Genomic DNA, 18823 nt, shown 5'->3' with positions numbered 1-18823 from the left:
TGTTTTGATGACTGTAGCTTTGTATTATATGACCTGAACACAGACAGCATGATTCCTCCAGCTCTGTTCTTCTTTCTCAAGATTGTTTTAGCTATTTGGGTCTTTCGTATTTTCATACAGATTTAAAATATTTTTGTTCCAGCACTGTGAAAAATGCCACTGGTAATTTGATACAGATTTCATTGAATCTGTAGATTGCCTTGGGCTGTATGGTCATTTTAACAATATTTATTCTTCCAATCATAGAACACAGTATATCTTTCCATCTGTTTGTGTTGTCTTCAATTTCTTTCATCAGCATCTTACAGTTTTTAGAGTACAGGTGTTTTTGCCTCCTTGGGTAGGTTTATTCCTAGGTATTTTATTCTTTTTGATGGGATGGTAAATGGGATTATTTCCTTAATTTCTTTTCCTGATACTTTGTTGTTATTGTATAGAAATACAACATATTTCTCTGTATTGATTTTGTATCCTGCAATTTTACCCAATTTTTGATGAGCTCTAGTAGTTTTCTGGTAGCATCTTTAGGATTTTGTGTGGATAGGAGTATCATGTCATCTGCAAACAGTGACAGTTTTACTTCTTCCTTTCCAAAATGGGTTCCTTTTACTTATTTTTCCTCTCTGATTGCTGTGGCTAGGACTTCTAAAACTGTGCTGAAAAACAAAAGTGTTGAGGATGGGCATCCTTGGTTTGTGATCTTAGAGGGAAAGCTTTCAGCTTTTCACCATTGAGTATGATGTTAGTTCTGGTTTTGTCAGAAATCTGGCCTTTATTATGCTGAGGTATGTTCCCTCTATGCTCATTATCTGAAGAGTTTTTTTTATCATGAATGGATGTTGAATTTTATCAAAAGATTTTTCTGTATCTATTGATATGCTTTTAAGCTTCAATTTGTTAATATTGTGTATCACATGGATTTATTTGAGGATATTGAAAAATCCTTGCAATCCTGGGATAAATCTCACTTGATCATGGTAGGTGGTCCTTTTAATATATTGTTACATTCTCTTTGCTAGTATTTTGGTGAGGATTTTTTCCATCTATGTTCATCAGTGATTTACTTTTTTTGTAATTTTCTTTTTTTATGATATCTTTATCTGGTTTTGGTATCAGTGTGATGGCCTCATAGAATGAGTTTTGAAGTGTTTCTTCCTCTGCAATTTTTTGGAAAGGTTTCAGAAAGATAGGTGTTAACTCTTCTCTAAATTTTTGGTAGAATTCACCCTGTGAAGCCAACTGGTCCTGCACTTTTGTTTGTTCAGAGTTTTTAAATTACTGATTCAATTTAAATATTTGTAATTGGTCTGTTCATATTTTCTACTTCTTTCTGATTCAGTCTTGGGAGATTATATTTTTCTAAGTATTTGTCCATTTCTTTTAGGTTGTCCGTGCTATTTGTGTTCAGTTGCTCATAGTAGTCTCTTATGATCCTTTGTATTTCTGTGGTGTCAGTAACTTCTCCTTTTTCATTTATGATTTTGTTGAATTTGGCCCTCTCCCTTTATTTCTTTTTTTTTTTTTTCCTTTATTTCTTGATGAGTCTTGCTAAATGTTTATCAATTTTGTTTACCTTTTCAAACAACCACCTTTTTGTTTCATTGATTTTTTTCTATTGTCTTTTAATCTCTATTTCACTTATTTCTACTCTGATCTTTATGACTTCTTTCCTTCTACTAATTTTGGGTTTTGTTTGTTCTTCCTTCCTTAGCTGATTTAGGTGTAATGTTAGGTTGTTTATTTGAGATTTTTCTTACTTACTTATGTAAGCTTGTATTTCCATAAACTCCCTTCTTAGAACTGCTTTTGCCACATCCCATAAATTTTGGATTGTTGCGTTTTCATTTTCATTTGTCTCTAGGTATTTTTTTTTTTTAGAAGAAATCTCACATTTAATTCTGATCAAGCTAAAGTGGCATCTACATAAATGAACATGCTTCTGAATGGAAATAGAATAACTGCTAGCTCATTTTTCTTAAAGAACGTTTTCTAAACAATCCACCAGTCCATCAATAACCAAAAGCCCAAATCCTGGATGTACATACTGCTGTATTCATTATATAGAATATTTACCATCTTTCTATCTCGACCACACACACCTTGTTTTTTAACAGAAGTCATGTCCAACGGCCAAAAAATTTTATTAAACTGTATATCTTTAACTTGCAGAGGCCTTAAGGATAGATGGGAAGCTTCAGACTTCTGACCCCCAGTCCACATCTCTGCATTCCCAGGCATGAGGGCAGATCCTGGGACTCCTCACAAGGCTCCTCCAGCCCTGGCCCAGGTGGAGTGTGGGTGGTGGAGGTAAGGAGGGTGGGGGAGGCTTTGAAGTCTCGTCTGCAAAGGGAATGGCCAGCAGGACTGAGGGACACTGGGCTCTGCACTGAGCCACAAGCACTGACCTTCCAGCCCTGGGGAGGGGGGCCAGAAGCAGCAGAAGCATTTTCTTGCTGCTTCTGGCAAGGTGAGGTGATGTTGAGGAGGGCTTTTAGCTTCCTTCTCCAAATCTGGGTCTCTAACCCTCTAAACTGCAGCTGGTTCCAAAGATACTGACTTCCTAGTCAAAGGGAAATCAACCCAGGACTCACAGGCTATCTTCCTCCTCTCTCCATAGAGGCTGCACTGCACTCCAACTCCCTCCTTTCAGGTCCCAAAGGAGAGGCAAAAACTGTGGATACTTCGAAATGTTGGGGGTGTACGTTGTGAAGGATACAGGTAGAAAGCACAACTGAGCCACTAAACATTCTTATTCTCAGAAACTAAGCATTTGAGAGAAAGTTGCCTGGGGGTCTTGAAACTGTCATGGATAACACTACAGCTAAACCATTCTCTTCCCATTAATGTTTCTGTCTTCAGCCCCAGGTACCAGTGGTTGTTCTTCTCTGGCTGCCCGTACACAATGTCAACAAAGAACTCGGGTTCATCTTCTGCCTTTTTAATTTTCTCTTTGGTTTCTTCAATGATCCATTGGTTGTTTAGTAGCATATTGTCTAGCCTTCACGTGTTTTTTTTTTTTTTTTTGCGGTTTTTTCTTGTACTTGGTTTCTAGTCTCATAACACTGTGGTAAGAAAAGATGCTTGGTAGGATTTCAAATTTCTTAAATAGTGAGGCTTGTTTTGTAGCCTAGCATGTGGTCTACATACAGAATGGGAGAAAATATTTGTAAACAGTGAGATGGACAAGGACTTGATTTCCAAAATATACAAACTGCATATACAGTTCAATTAAAAACAAAAAGAACAAACAACCCAATCAAAAAATGGGCAGAATACAATAGACATTTCTCCAAAGAAGATATACAGATGGCAAGCAGGCACATAAAAAGACGCTCAACATCACTAATTATTAGAGAAATGCAAATCAAACTACAAAGTGGTACAACCTCACATCAGTCAGAATGGCTGTCATCAAAAAGTCTACAAATAATAAATGCTGAAGAGGGTGTAGAGAAAAGAGAACCCTCCTATACTGTTGGTGAGAATGTAAATTGGTACAGTCACTGTGGAGAACAGTATGGAGGCTTCTTAAAAAACTAAAAATAGAGTTACCATATAATCCAGCAATCCTACTCTTGGGCATGCATCTGGAAAAGATGAAAACTCTAATTCAAAAAGACACATGCACCCAAATATTCATAGCAGCACTATTTACAATAGCCAAGACATGGAAGTGACCTGAATGTCCATTAACAGATGAATGGATAAAGAAAATGTGATATATATATATATATATATATATATATATATATATACACACACACACACACACACACAATGGAATATTAGCCATAAAAAAGAATGAACCAATGCCATTTGCAACAGCATGGATGGACTTAGAGACTATTATACTAAGTGAAGTAAGTCAGACAAAGAAAGACAAATATCATATGATACTGCTTATATGTGGAATATAATAAAATGATACAAATGAAAGTATTTATGAAACAGAAAATGAATCACAGGCATAGAAAACAAACTAATGGTTACCAAAGGGGAAAGGTGGGCTGGAGGGATAAACTGGGAAGTTGGGATTAACAGATACACACTACTATATATAAAACAGATAAGCATCAAGGACTTACTGTATAGTACAGGGAACTGTATTCAATATCTTGAAACAACCTACAACAGAAAAGAATCTGAAAAAGAATATATATATATAAGACATTAAATCACTTTTCTGTATACCTGAAACATTGTAAGTCAACTATACTGCAATAAAATAAATTAAAAAAAAACACTAAATTAAAAAATTATTAGTGGATAATGCTTAGGAAATAAAGTCATTAAATGTCATACTATGTAGAAGTCATTCTAATTTTTCATGATTATTTTATTAAAACATCAAATATATTAGAATTAATTTAATAAAATTGCATTTTGTGAATTGAGTAATCATTTGATTTTGAGAGCAGGAATAAAAGATGATGGAGTAGGAGGCAAGGTATATTACACTAAAAAAATATCAGGCTTCCTTTTTTTAATTAATTTTTGGCTATGTAGGGTCACAGACATATGCTCTTAAAATCAGAGCCAAGAGGACTTTTCAAGCCTTCTACACTTAGAACATTTTGTAAGCACTAGAGTTTTCTCTAGGCAGTTAAAAATTCAGGGTATTACTTTTTCTGAAACAATTAGAATTTTTCCTGCTTCTTCTGACAAGTCTTTCCCCCAAGGGTTACCTGTAACTGATGATCAAGGCAGGTGTTTATAGCTGTGTAGTCCAGATCTTCTCACTCTGTTCCCCTAGACAAGTAGATCTGATGTGCTGTTTATAAAAAGTGAATTTGTTGAAACTTTTTATTAAGGAGAGGATATTTTGGTAATATGCATAATCTCACTCTACATGAATTTTTTGGAGCTTATTCTATTTTATATTGCATTAAAAACAAATTGGTGTCATATCAGTGCAAAATAAATTAACCAAATATTTGTTAAACATTGTTTTATTTTATGTACTATAAACAAAATATGTCACTGATACTTTTATGTTTCTAGTGCCTGAGGACAATTCATTTAGAGAAGGAAAGAAGAAGTGCACTGGAACAAAATGCATGTTATTAAATATTCAATAACAGTTGGCACAGGCGCAATTAGACAAGGAGCATCCAGTGAAATAAAAACTGTTTTATGCTTTGAAAAAAACACACTTCGATAGATAGGTTAGTGGTCAAATTATTCAGGTTACAATTACAGCAAGAGTAATATGATACTGTTTAAAGGTTCATAAAGCTGCCCTTAGGATATTTAAATCAAAGAGAAAATGACCAAGCAAACCTAATTGGTCTATATTTAGCTTTCTTATTACAAGTATAAAATTCTTTACTAATGTTGTTTTTTTGGTTGTTGTTATTTATTTATTTATTTATTTTGCAGTACGCAGGCCTCTCACTGTGTGGCCTCTCCCGTTGTGGAGCACAGGCTCTGGAAGCACAGGATCAGCAGCCATTGTTCACAGGCCTAGCTGCTCTGAGGCATGTGGGATCTTCCCGGACCGGGGCACAAACCCGTGTCCCCTACATCGGCAGGCAGACTCTCAACCACTGTGCCACCAGGGAAGGTGTGCCTACACTATCTGAATAAAAAAAAATGGTCTAGTGGTGCAATTCACAAATATATTGAGCTAGTATTAACCTAATCAAAATGTGCTGTAAAACCTTAAGACAGAGACATGTCAAATGACTCCTTATCCTTATTATCAGCTTATGCTCATATTGAAATAGCCAGCTAGCTAATAACTTTGATGGCACACAATATTTTTTTCATGAAACATAGAGTATATTGTTAATATTATTCCCCCCCACCACCACCACCTTTAAGTATTAGAGTTTGGTCAGGAAAACAGAGTCACTACAAATGTTGTAGAAAAAGGAGATTTCATTAAGGAATTAGAATTTATTTGAATGTGGATAAAGATGGAGCAATGGATGTCTAGAAGTGGGAATCACTGAACCAGAAAAATAGTCACTGGCAAAGCCATGCAAAACACTGGTGTGGGTAGACAAAATACAGCATGAAGGAAAATCCAAGAAACCATTCAGATCTAGACACTGCAGTGCTAAGCCATAACAAGTTTGCTTATAGAGCGCTGTAGAAACTACCACCTGTGTGGAATCTTTGCCTGGAAATTGCTGCCTGTGTGGCAACATCTATTTCAGTGGGAATGGCTGCTTCTTCAGGACCCCAGCCAAGCACCTGGGGGTGAGTTTGGGACTGCTATTGGTAAGCAAGGCCAGCAGCCAGAAATTTAGGTGGGACTCGAGGCAGGAAGGGAATAAGAAAAAGCTGGGGCTCGAGAGGGAACTCTTCGTTGTCCATGGTTATTTATGACCTTTGTAGAGCAACTCTGTGAGAAAGATGGTCTCTCTTCCCTTATTCCTTCTGAAATATGCATGAGTTTCTGAAATTAGCTAACTCTAATCTGGACTCTATATTATAGAGGATTCTGGTAAAAATAGGTTCCCAGCCTTAGACACAAAGTTATTCACAATATTTCTTTATTCTTCATTTTCTTTTTACCATCTGTTGGATTTTTACCCCTTCAATCCTGTTACTGATTTCACTAATTATTCTTCTTGTTATGTCATTTAAAAAATTTTAATTGGCTCTTTCATTCTGACATCTTAATTTTGAGGTTTAGACCATTATTTTAAAAACTTTCTTTTTTTTCTAATACTAGCTTTAAATCTAGGTATTTCCATGTTAGCACAGCTTTAGTTATATCCCACAAAGTTTGGTATGTTGTCTCCTTAATATCATTCATCTAAAGTTTCATTGTGATATCTTTTTTGACCTATGGGTTATCTTGAAGTGGTCTATTGCTTAATTTACAAATATTTGGTAATTTGGTAAATATTGCTTTGTCACTGACTTTTAATATTTAAAAGTTTACATATAATTTAAATGTTTTCAATTATAGTACATAATTTATGGACCAGTATATGACCTATATCATGCATGTTATATGTGAATTTGAAAATAATGTGTTTTCTTCAGTTGTTAGAAGTTTTGATTTATAAATTAAAGATGAAATAGGCTTATATTGTTGTCTAAATCTTCTCTGTATTTATTAAATTTTTGTCTACCCCTTATTTTTTGGATGAATTAACAAATTTTTCAAATTAATATAGAGTGGCAAAGGACTTAGGATAGCTAAACCAAGTATGAAAGTGAAGAAGCAAGCTAGAAGACTTACCATATAAGATTTCAAGAACTAAAACTCCATGAATCCAGTGTGATAGTTGCTTAATGATTGAAATATAAATCAGTGGAACAGAATAGACAGTCCATAAATATATCTACACTTATATGGTTAATTGATTTTTCACAGATGTGCCAAAGCAATTAAATAGAAAGATAGTATTTTCAAAAAATATTGCTGAAACAAGTAGATATCTGTATATAGAGAAAAAAAGGAACCTCAAGGTTTACTTTCCATATACACATAAACTAATTTAAAATGGATCATGGTTCTTAATACATAAACAAACCACTGAATTTCAGAGGAAAACATGAGAAATTTTTGTCATATTAGACTGCTTTCCCAAAAACTACATCAAAAGCAAAAATTATACCTGAAATTAATTGATAAAATGAACATCATTAAAATTAAAACCTTTTGGCTTCCTGGAAAAGATGGCAGAGTAGAAGGACCTTGAGTGCACCTCCTCTTGCAAATGCATCAAAATCACAACTAAATGCTGAACAACCATCAATTAAAAAGACTGGAACCTACCAAAAAAGATATTCTGCACCCAAAGACATAAAGAAGAAACTGAAACAAGATGGTAGGAGGAGTGCACAAAGAACAGGCCAATTATAATTACTGAAATTAAATGTGTGATTAAAAACTCCCAACAAACAAAAACCAGGACCAGATAGCTTCACAGGTGAATTCTATCAAACATTTAGAGGAGAGTTAACACCTATCCTTCTGAAACAATTCCAAAAATTTGCAGAGTAAGAAACACTTCAAAACTCATTCTATGAGGCCACCATCACCCTGATACCAAAACCAGACAGACACCACACACACAAAAAAAAGATAGAAAATTACAGGTCAATATCACTGATGAACATAAATGCAAAAATCCTTAATAAAATACTAGCAAACTGAATCCAACAATACATTAAAAGGATCATACACCATGATCAAGTGGGATTTATCCCAAGAATAGAAGGATTTTTCAATATCCAAAAATCATTCAGTGTGATATACCACATGAACAAATTGAAGAATAAAAACCATATGATCATCTCAATAGATTCAGAAAAATCTTTTGATAAAATTCAACATCAATTCATGATCAAAACTCTCCAGAAAGTGGGCATAGAGGGAACCTACCTCAACATAATAAAGGCCATATAGGACAAACCCACAGGTAACATCATACTCAATGGTGAAAAGCTGAAAGCATTTCCTCTAAGATCAGAAACAAGACAAGGATGCCCACTCTCACCACTGTTTTTCAACAGTTTTGGAAATCTTAGCCATAGTAATTAGAAAGGAAAAAGAAATAAAAGGAATCCAAATTTTAAGGGGAAAAGTAAAATTGTCATTGTTTGCAGATGACATGATACTATACATAGAAAATCCTAAAGACACTACCATAACTACTAGAGCTTATCAATGAATTCACTAATGTTGAAGGATACAAAATTAATATGCAGAAATCTATTGCATTTCAATACACTAACAATGAAAGATCAGAAAGAGAAATTAAAGAAACAATCCCATTCACCATCATATAAAAAAGAATAAAATAATTAGGAATAAACCTACCTAAGGAGGTGAAAGACCTGTACTCTGAAAACTATAAGATGTTGATGAAAGAAATCAAAGATGACACAAACAGGTGGAAAGATATACTCTCTTCTTGGATTCAAAGAATCAATATTGTCAAAATGACTATATTACCAAAGGCAATCTACAGATTCAATGCAATCCCTATCAAATTACCAATTATATTTTTCACAGAACTAGAACAAAAAATTTTAAATTTGTATGGAAACACAAAAGATGCCATGTAGCCAAAACAATCTTGAGAAAGAAAACTGGAGCTGGAGAAATCAGGCTCCCTGACTTCAGAACATACTACAAAGCTACAGTAAGCCAAATGGTATGGTACTGTCACAAATACAGGCATATAGATCAATGGAACAGAGTAGAAAGCCCACAAACAAACCCACACACCTATAGCTAATTAATCTACACAAAGGAGGCAAGAGTATACAATGGAGACAAGATTGTTTCTTCAATAAGTGGTGTTTTGAAGACTGAAAAGCTACATGTAAAATAAATAAAACTAGAACATTCTGTAATACTATATATAAAAATAAACTCAAAATGAATTAAAGACATAAATGTAAGACTGGATACTATAGAACTCTTAGAGGAAAACAGGCAGGGCACTCTTTGATATAAATCATAACAGTATCTTTTTGGATTTGTCTCCTAGAGTAATGGAAATAAAACCAAAAATAAACAAATGGGACCTAATTAAACTTAAAATCTTTTGCAGAGCAAAGGAAAACTTCAACCAAGTGAAAAGACAATCTACAAAATGGTAGAAAATATTTGCAAATGATGCGACTGACAAGGGCTTAATCTACAAAATATACAAACAGCACATAGAACTGGATATCATAAAAACAAACAACACAATCAAAAAATGGGCAGAAGATCTAAACAGACATTTCTCCAAAGAAGACATACAAAGAAGCCTAAAGGCACATGAAAAGATGCTCAACAGCACTAATTATTAGAGAAATACAAATCAAAACAACAATGCGTAATCACCTCACACCAGTCAGAATGGCCATCATCAAAAAGTCTACAAATAATAAATGCTAGAGAGGGTATGGTGAAAAATGAACCCTCTTATACTTTGTTGGGAATGTAAATTTGTGCAGCCACTATGGAGAATGGTATGGAAGTTCCTTAAAAAAGTAAACATAGAGCTACCATATGATCCTACAGTCCCAATCCTGGGCATATATCTGGAGAAAACAATAATTAGAAAATATACGTGCACCCCAATGTTAATTGCAACACTATTTACAATAGCCAGACATGTAAGCAACCTAAGTGTCCATCGACAGATGAATGAAGAAAGAAGATGTGGTGTACATATATATTACTCAGCCATATAAAATGAAAAAAATGCCATTGTAGCAACATGGATGGACCTACAGATTATCATACTAAATGAAGTAAGCAAGACAAAGACAACTATCATATGATATCTCTTATATATGGGATCTTAAAAAATGATCCAAATGAACTTATATGCAACACATAAATAGACCTACAGACTTAGAAAACAAACTTATGGTTACCAAAGTGGAAAGGGGAGTTGGGGTAGGAATAAATTACTGGTTTGGAATTAACATATCACATTACTATATATAAAATAAATAACCAACAAGGACCTACTGTATAGCTTAGGGAACTGACTCAATATTTCATAATAACCTATAAGGGAAAATAATCAGAAAAAAGTATATGTAACTATATACATGAGTATAACTGAATCACTTTGCCATGTACCTGAAACTAACACAATGTTGTAAATTAACTCTACTTCAATTAAAAAAATAAAACATTTTACTCTTTACAGGATATTTAATATAAGAAAATTGCAAGTCACAAACTATGAAAATAATTTGTAAAACAAATGTCTATCAAAGATCTTGTACCCAAAATGTATAAAGCACTTCTATAATAAGAAAATATTAGCCAACAAAAATATTGGCAAACTACACAGACATCTCAAAAAAGAAGATACATGACTGTGTAATATACCAAAAAGAAGCTTGCATCATCACTGGTTATCATAGAAATACAAATCAAACCTACAATAGACCTACACACACACACACAAGTGAGGGTGCAAACAGCAAAAGTAAAAATGACTGACACAATGTAGTTTTGGTAAGGATGTGGAGCCACTGCATCCCTCATTCCTTGCTCATGGGAATTCAAAATGTTAGAGCCACTTTGAAAAGCAGTATGGCATACATTTAACATAAAACACAATCATTCCGAAGAGAGACCTTCAATATGGTGGAGGAGTAAAACATGGAGATCACCTTCCTCCTCATAGATACATCAGAAACACATCTACATGTGAAACAACTCCTACAGAACACCTACTGAACACTGGCAGAAGACCTCAGACTTCCCAAAAGGCAAGAAACTCCAAATGTACCTGGGTAGGGTAAAAGAAAAAACAGAGACAAAAGAATAGGGATGGGACCTGCACCTCTGGGAGAGGGTTGTGAAGGAGGGAAAGTTTCCACACACTAGGAAACCCCTTCACTGGCAGAGATGGGAGGTGGTAGGGGTGAAGCTCTGGAGCCACAGAGGAGAGCACAGTAACAGGGGTGCAGAGGGCAATGCGGAGAGATTCCCACACGGAGGATTGGTGATGACCATCACTCACCAGCCTGAGAGGCTTGTCTGCTCACCCACCAGGGCAGGTGGGGGCTGGGAGCTGAGGCTACAGCTTCGGAGGTCAGGGAGAGGACTGGGGTTGGCAGCATGAACACAGCCTGAAGGGGGCTAGTGCACCACAGCTAGCTGGGAGGGAGTCCGTGAAAACGTCCGGAACTGCCTAAGAGGCAAGAGACCACTGTTTCGGGGTGTGCGAGGAGAGGGGATTCAAAGCACTGCCTAAACGGGTTCCAGAGAAGGGAGCGAGCTGCGGCTATCAGCATGGACACAAGAGAAGGTCATGAAACACTAAGGCTCCTGCTGCAGCCATCAAGAAGCTTGTGTGCAAGCACAGGTCACTAGCCACACCTCCCCTCCCGGGATCCTGTGCAGCCCACCACTACCAGAATCCCATGATCCAGGGACAATTTCCTGGGAGAACACCTGGCATGTCTCAGGCTGTTGCAATGTCATGCTGGCCTCTGCCGCTGCAGGCTTGCCCTGCATTCTGTACCCCTTCCTGACCCTGGCCTGAGAGAGCCAGAGCCCCCTAATCAGCTGCTACTTTAACCCCATCCTGTAGGAGAGAAGAACAGACACCCTGAGGTGATCTACACTCAGAGGTGGGGCCCAATCCAAAGCTGAACCACAGGAGCTGTGTGAAGAAAGAAGAGAAAGGAAAATTTTTCCCAGCAGCCTCAGCAGCAGCAGATTAAATATCCACAATCAACTTGATGTACCCTGTATTTGTGGAATACCTAAAAAGACAATGAATCATCTAAAAACTGGGGCAGTGGACTTTGGAAGCAACTGTAGGCTTGAGGTTTGCTTTCTGCATCTAATTTGTTTCTGGTTTTATGTTTATCTTAGTTTAGTATTTAGAGTTTATTATCATTGGTAGATTTGTTTTTTGATTGAATTGCTCTCTCAATTATATATATATATATATATATATATATATATATATATATATATATATATATATATATTTCCTTCTACCCTTTCTGTGAGTGTGTATGTGTATGCTTCTTTGTGTGACTTTGTATAGCTTTGCTTTCACCATTTGTCCTATGGTTCTGTCTTTCAATTTTTTTTTTTTACACTACAGTTTTTAGTTCATGTTATCATTGGTGGATTTGTTTAATGGTTTGGTTGCTCTCTTCTTTCTTTCTTTCTTTTTTTATGACTATTTAATTTTTTTATTTTGAATAATATTTTTATTTTAATAACATTATTTTATTTTCTTCTTTCTTTCTTTCTTTCTTTCTTCCTTCCTTCCTTCCTTTCTTTCTTTCTTTTCTTTCTTTCTTTCCATTTCTCCCTTTTCTTCTGAGCCCTGTGGCTGACAGGGTCTTGGTGCCCCAGCCAGGTGTCAGGCCTGTTCCTCTGAGGTGAGAGAGCTAAGTACAGGATATTGGTACACCAGAGACCTCAGGGCTCCACATAATATCAAACAGCGAAAGCTCTCCCAGAGATCTCCATCTCAACGCTAAGACCCAGCTCCACTCAACGACCAGAAAGCTACAGTGCTGGACACCCTATGCCAAACAATTAGCAAGACAGGAACACAACCCCACCCATTAGCAGAGAGGCTGCCTAAAATCATAATAAGGTCACAGACACCCCAAAACACCACCAGACGTGGTCCTGCCCACCAGAAAGACAAGATCCAGCCTCATCCAAAAGAACACAGGCATCAGTCCCCTCCCCCAGGAAGTCTACACAACCCACTGAACCAACCTTAGTCACTGGGGGCAGACAACAAAAACAACGGGAACTAGGAACCTGCAGGGGGCAAAAAGAAGAACCCAAACACAGTAAGTGAAGCAAAATGAGAAGAAAGAGAAACACACAGCAGATGAAGGAGCAAGGTAAAAACCCACCAGACCAAACAAATGAAGAGGAAACAGGCAGTCTACCGGAAAAACAATTCAGACTAATAATAGTAAAGATGATCTAAAATCTTGGAAATAGAATGGAAAAAATACAAGAAAGGTTTAACAAGGACAAAGAAGAACTAAAGAGAAAACAAACAATGATGAACAACATAGTAAATGAAATTTAAAATTCTCTAGAAGGATTGAATAGCAGAATAACAGAGGCAGAAGAACAAATAAGTGACCTGGAAGATAAAATAGTAGAAATAACTACTGCAGAGCAGAATAAAGAAAAAAGAATGAAAAGACTTGAGGACAGTCTCAAAGACCTCTTAGACAGCATTAAATGCACCAACATTCAAATTATAGGTGTCCCAGAAGCAGAAGAAGAAGAGAAAAAGAAAGGGACAGAAAATATTTGAAGAGATCATAGTTGAAAACTTCCCTGATATGGGAACAGAAATTGTCAATGAAGTCCAAGAAGTGCAGAGAGTCCCATGCAGGATAAATCCAAGGAGAAACACACCAAGACACATATTAATCAAACTATCAAAAATTAAATACAAAGAAAAAATATTAAAAGCAGCAAGGGAAAAACAACAAACAACATACAGGGGAATCCCCATAAGTTTAATGGCAGATATTTCAGCAGAAACTCTGCAAGCCAGAAAGGCGTGGCAGGCCATATTTAAAGGGATGAAAGGGAAAAACCAAGAACTGAGATTACTCTACACAGCAAGAAACTAATTCAGATTTGACAGAGAAATTAAAACCTTTATAGAAAAACAAAAGCTAAGAGAATTCAGCAATACGAAACCAACTTTACAACAAATGCTAAAGGAACTTCTCTAGGGAGGAAACACAAGAGAAGGAAAAGAACTACAAAAAAAAAACCTCAAAATAATTTAAAAAATGGTAACAGGAACATACATATCGATAATTACCTTAAATGTAAATGGATTAAATGCTCCAACCAAAAGACATAGACTGTCTAAATGGACAAAATAATAACACCCATATATATGCAGTCTACAAGAAACCCACTTCAGACCTAGGGACACATACAGACTGAAAGTGAGGGGACGGTAAAAGATATTCCATGCAAATGGAATTCAAAAGTAAGCTAGAGTAGCAATTCTCATATCAGACAAAATAGACTTTACAATAAAGACTATTACAAGAGACAAAGAAGGACACTACATAATGATCAAGGGATCAAACAAAGAGGAAGATATAACACTTGTAAATATTTATGTACCCAACATAGGAGCACCTGAATACATAAGGCAAATGCTAAAATCCATAGAAGGGGAAATTGACAGTAACACAATCATAGTACGGGACTTTAACACCCCACTTTCAACAATGCACAGATCATCCAAAATGAAGATAAATAAGGAAACACAAGCCTTAAATGATACATTAACAAGATGTTCTTCATTGATATTTATAGGACATTCCATTCAAAAACAACAGAATACACTTTCTTCTCAAGTGCTCATGGAAAATTCTCCAGGACAGATCATATCTTGGGTCACAAATCAAGGCTTGGTAAATTTAAGAAATTTGAAATCATATCAAGTATGTTCTCCAACCACAATTCTATGAGACTAGATATCAATTACAGGAAAAAATCTGTAAAAAATACAAACACATGGAGGCTAAACCATACACAACAAAATAACCAAAAGATAATTGAAGAAATCAAAGAGGAAATAAAAAAATACCTAGAAACAAATGACCATGAAAACACGATGTCCCAAAACCTATGGGATGCAGCAAAAGCAGTTGTAAGAGGGAAGTTTATAGCAATACAGTCCTACCTCAAGAAACAAGAAACATCTCAAATAGACAACCTAACCTTACACCTAAAGCAATAAGAGAAAGAGGAACAAAACAACCCCAAAGTTAGCAGAAGGGAATAAATCATAAAGATTAGATCAGAAATAAATGAAAAAAAATGAAGGAAACAATAGGTAAGATCAATAAAACTGAAAGCTGGTTCTTTAAGAAAGTAAACAAATTTGATAAACCATTAGCCAGACTCATCAAGAAAAGTAAGGGAAGACTCAAATCAATAGAATTAGAAATGAAACCAGACAAGTAACAAATGACACTGCAGAAATACAAAACAGCATGAGAAATTAACACAAGCAACTATATGCCAATAAAATGGACAACCTGGAAGAAATGGACAAATCCTTAGAAAAGCACAACCTTCCAAGACTGAACCAGGAAGAAATAGAAAATATAAATAGACCAAGCACAAGCACTGAAATTGAGACTGTGATTAAAAATTTCCAGCAAACAAAAGCCCAGGACCAGATGGCTTCACAGGCAAATTCTATCAAACATTTAGAGAAGAGCTAACACCTATCCTTGTCAAACTCTTCCAAAATATAGCAGAGGGAGAATCACTCCCAAACTCATTCTACAAGGCCACCATCGCCCTTATTCCAAACCAGACAAAGATGTCACTGAGAAATGAAACTACAGACCAATACTTCTGATGAACATGGATGCCAAAATCCTCAACAAAATATAGCCAAGAGAATCCAACAGCACATTAAAAGGATCATACAACATGCTCAAGTGGGGTTTATCCCAGGAATGCAAGGATTCTTCAATATACCCAAATCAATCAATGTGATATACCAAACTAACAAATTGAAGGATAAAAACCATATGATCATCTCAGTAGATGCAGGAAAATCTTTTGACAAAATTCAACACAAATTTATGAGAAAAACTCTCCAGAAAGTAGGCATAGAGGGAACTTACCACAACAAAATAAAGGCAATATATGACAAACTCAAATCCAGCATCGCTCTCAGTGGTGAAAAACTGAAACCATTTCCTCTAAATCAGGAACTAGACAAGGTTGTCCATTCTCAACACTACTATTCAACGTAGTTTTGGAAGTTTTAGCCACAGCAATCAGAGAAGAAAAGAAATAAAAGGAATCCATATTGGAAAAGAAGAATTAAAGCTGTCACTGTTTGCAGTGACATACTATATATAGAGAATCCTAAATATGTTACCAGAAAATTATTAGAGCTAATCAGTGAATTTGGTAAAGTCATAGGATACAAAATTAATGCACAGAAATCTCTTGCATTCCTATACACTAATGATGAAAAAACTGAAAGAGAAATTAAGGAAACATGGCCATTTACCTTTGCAACAAAAAGAATAAAATACCTAAGAATAAACCTACCTAAGGAGACAAAAGACCTGTATGCAGAAACCTATAAGACAGTGATGAAAGAATTAAATTAAAGATGATACAAACAGATAGAGAGATATACCATGTTCTTGCATTGGAAGTACCAGCATTGTAAAAATGACTATACCACCCAAAGCAGTCTACAGATTAAATGAAATCCCTATCAAACTACCAATGGCATTTCTCACACAACTAGAACATAAAATTTCACAATTTGTAAGAAAACACAAAAGACCCCAAATAGCCAAAGCAATCTTAAGAAAGAAAAACGGAGCTGGAGGAATCAGGCTCCCTGACTTCAGACTATAATAGAAAGCTCCAGTAATCAAGAGAGTATGGTATTGGCACAAAAACAGAAATACAGATCAATGGAATAGGATAGAAACTCCAGAGATAAACCCAGGCACATATGGTCAACTTATTTTTGAGAAAAGAGGCACGAATATACAGTGGAGAAAAGACAGCCTGTTCAATAAGTGGTGCAGGACAGCTACATGTAAAAAATGAAATTAGAACATTTCCTAACACCATACAGAAAAATAAACTCAAAATGGATTAAAGCCCTAAATGTGAGGCCAGACAGTATAAAACTCTTAGAGGAAAATATAGGAAGAACACTCTTTGACATCAATCACAGCAAGATCCGTTTTGACCCACCTCTTAGAGAAATGGAAATGAAAACAAAAATAAACAAATGGGACCTAATGAAACTCAAAAGCTTTTGCTCAGCAAAGGAAATCATAAACAAGACAAAAATACAACCCTCAGAATGAGAGAAAATATTTGCAAACAAAGCAACTGATAAAGGATAAAGGATTAATCTCCGATATATACAGGCAGCTCATGCAGCTCAATATTAAAAAAAAAAAGAAACAACCCAATCCAAAAATGGGCAGAAGATCTAAATAGACATTTCTCCAAAGAAGATATACAGATTGCCAACAAACACATGAAAGGATGCTCAACATCACTTATCACTAGAGAAATGCAAATCAAAACTGCAATGAGGTATTACCTCACACAAGTCAGAATGGACATCATCAAAATATCTACAACAATAAATACTGGGGAGGGTCTGGAGAAACAGGAACCCTTTGCACTGTTGGTGGGAAAGTAAATTGATACAGCCACTATGGAGAACAGTATGGAGGGTCCTTTAAAAACTAAAAATAGAACTACCATATGACACAGGAATCCCACTACTGGGCATATACCCTGAGAAAATCATAATTCAAAAAGAGTCATGTACCGCAGTATTCATTGCAGCTCTACTTACAATAGCCAGGACACAGAAGCAACCTAAGTGTCCATCGACAGATGAATGAGTAAAGAAGATGTGGCACATATATACAATGGAATATTACCAGCGATAAAGAGAAATGAAATTGAATTATCTGTAGTGAGGTGGTTGGACCTAGAGATTGTCAAATAAGAGTGTAGTATGTCAGAAAGAGAAAAACAAATACTGTATGCTAACACATATATGTGGAATGTAAAAAAAAAAAAAAAAGGTCTGAATAACCTAGGGGCTGGACAGGAATAAAGATGCAAACCTAGAGAGTGGACTTGAAGACACAGTGAGGGGGAAGGATAAGCTGGGACTAACTGAGAGTGTGACATGGACATATATACACTACCAAATGTAAAATAGATACCTAGTGGGAAGCAGCCTCATAGCACAGGGAGATCAGCTAGGTACTTTTTGACCATCTAGCGAAGTGGGATAGGGAGGGTGGGAGGGAGATGCAAGAGGGTGGAGATATGGGGATATATGTATATGTATAGCTGATTCATTTTGTTATAAAGCAGAAACTAACACACAATTGTAAAGCAATTATACTCCAATAAAGACCTTTAAAAAAAGAGTAAAAAATAAGAGAAAAAAATTAAAAAACACAAAAAATAAACACAGTCATTCCAATTCTAGGCAATTATCTAAGCAGAATTAAAACTTATGTCTACTCAGAAACATGTATATTAATGTTTATATTAGAATAGTCATTACAACCTCAATAAAACAACCCCAAATCTCCATTAAATGGTGAGTGTATAACTGCACTGTTGTATATGCATACCATGGAATTCTATTCAGCAATAAAAAGGAACAAAATTTTTTGTTGAAGTATAGTTGATTTTCTATATTGTGCTAGTTTCACGTGTACAGCAAAGTGTTAAAAATTATATATATATTTCCATTATAGGTTATTACAAGGTATTGAATATAGTTCCCTATGAAGTTTAGTAAATCCTTGTCATTACCATAAGTTTGTTTTCTATGTCTGT

The sequence above is a fragment of the Phocoena phocoena genome, chromosome 4 (genome assembly GCF_963924675.1).
Source record: "Phocoena phocoena chromosome 4, mPhoPho1.1, whole genome shotgun sequence".
Classification (NCBI taxonomy): Eukaryota; Metazoa; Chordata; class Mammalia; order Artiodactyla; family Phocoenidae; genus Phocoena; species Phocoena phocoena.
This window is presented reverse-complemented; position numbering follows the sequence as displayed.